We start from the raw sequence: 1,982 nt of genomic DNA, 5'->3' as shown, positions 1-1,982 counted from the left end.
TGGTGGACCAGGGGTGGTCCTGACCTGGGGACGCTCTGGGTTTAAGCCTCGCACCGGGGCTGTGCCTTGGGATGCTCCACCGGGAGCAGCTCCAGGGATGCGGCGAATCCAGAGCCGTGGGAGAAGGAGGTGGAGGCAGAGGGAGCGTAAAGAGGAAAAACCAGGAAGTTTTAATTCCAAGTGCGACCCTCAAAGGACTTTTGCATTCCTAAATCTGTGCCCCGTCAAGATTGGGAAGGGCAGATTTAGCCAAAATCAGGTGAATAATTTGAATTTCTCCGTCCCTCCGCTCTGGGAATGATTTCCTAAAAAAAAACCCCCCAAAAAAAAAAACAAAAAAAAAACCAACCACGTAATTAATCATTGTTCCCTTGGCTAAATTTAAGGGTTTGCCTGTTCAGGGACCTGTTTCTGGGAGACGATTTTTTTTTTTTTCCAAAGCAAATTTGCTGCGTCTGATCCGCTCCCGGTTTCCCTTGAAAAACCTGGAAAAACCAAACCGGCCCGGGAGGAGCAGCTCCCCCTGGAGAAATGACTTATTCATGACCCATCAAGGCTCTCTCTCCCGGGAGAGACAGAGCCTTTAATCTGCCAGGGAAAAGGCACCATGAAAGTCCCCGCGGTTTTGGAGCTCGAATCAGCTACACCCAAACCAGATCCGGGACGGAGATTTGGGTGCTCGGGAGAGGCTCCTTTGTGCCCTGGGCCCGTCGAGGGGGGCCGTGGAGCCTCCAAGAGGAGGGGAAGGTGTCTGGTGACGGATTTTGATGTTGCTCAGCCTGTGATTCGAGTCCTGGGTGGGTGCCGGTCCCGCTCTCGCTGCACTGAACCATTTGCAATTCGGATTGTTGGGGTTTTTTTCACACCCCCACTTTTCCAAGTGGGAAAAAAACCCCAAAAACCAAGAAGGGGGGGGTTTTCTGAACTCTCACGACCTCTCCCGTCCCTCCCCCCCCCTCCCAGGTGAGGCTGCTGGAGCAGCAGAACAAGGTGCTGACCACCAAGTGGGAGCTGCTGCAGCAGTACGTCCTGCCAGCCTCCCGCAGGAACCTCGAGCCCGTCTTCGAGAACTTCATCTGCAACCTCAGGAAGCAGCTGGAGTGCGTGATGGGCGAGAGGGAGAGGCTGGAGAACGAGGAGCGCTGCCTGCGGGACCTGGTCCAGGAGTTCAAGTGCAAGTAGGTCCCCGGGCCGGAGGGGAACCTGAGGGGTAAAAAAATCCCAGGGAGTGGCCAAAATCCGGGACACCGGGCTGGTTTCCCGGGCGGGGGTCCCACAAACCGCCCCCACAAGCGCTGGAGGTGGAGCGGGATCGCTCCTAATCCTCGGTTTCCTTGGGAAAGAGGAGCAGGGAGCCGCTTTTTCCCCCCTCCCTCCCACGTCAGAGCTCCCCCCCTTACCTGTGACACCCCCGGCTCTCCCGCCCCACAACACCCTCAGCCCCCTCATCTCCACCCCATGCGGTGCTGGGGGGGTTCGCTCTCCACCTTTCCCGGAGGGGAACGTGGGAGTGGGAGTGGGTTTGTCACCCTGGATGCCGCACGCAGCTCCCAGGGGGGTTGACAGCCCTTTTCCTGCCCCAAAAAAAATAGGTCCAGTTTTGACAGCCCTTTTCCTGCCAAGCCACCCCCCCCAAAAAATAGGTCCAGCTGGTCGTGGGAAGCTCCGGCAGGTCCCAATGGCTGATTCATCCCTGCCTGACTTTCCTCGCCGCTGCCCCGGCAGTTTTAGGGTTTGCTCAATCCCCTGACCCCCTTTCCCCTCCCCCCAAAAAAACCCTCCGAGCGAGCGGAGAGTCCTTCAAAAAGGACACCTCACAAAGCAGAGCCAAGCCCAAGCCTCCAGCCCGGGACGGGGCCTTTGGAATTCTGGCGGTTTGGGCGGATTTTTGTGCCCTCGGACTCCAAACCATCCCCTCCCTCCAGCGTTCCAAGCGCTGGCGTGGAACGATTAAAAAAAACTGCTGAGCGAAAAGCGTGGAG

The 1,982-nt window shown here is 57.4% G+C and overlaps 1 protein-coding gene across 1 annotated transcript in view; it reads left to right on the top strand.

Moving 5' to 3' along the window:
- The window catches only part of LOC114072249 (keratin, type II cytoskeletal 4-like), a 16,173-nt gene that overhangs the window by 5,944 nt on the left and 8,247 nt on the right, over positions 1-1,982 (top strand). The gene's annotated exons all lie outside the window — the stretch shown is intronic.

This window comes from Empidonax traillii, unplaced genomic scaffold (genome assembly GCF_003031625.1).
Source record: "Empidonax traillii isolate 1590-97213 ecotype Southwest subspecies unplaced genomic scaffold, ASM303162v1 scaffold2825:size32544, whole genome shotgun sequence".
Taxonomy (NCBI): Eukaryota; Metazoa; Chordata; class Aves; order Passeriformes; family Tyrannidae; genus Empidonax; species Empidonax traillii.
The sequence above is the reverse complement of the archived record's forward strand: the minus strand, read 5'-3'. Positions and strand labels throughout refer to the sequence as shown.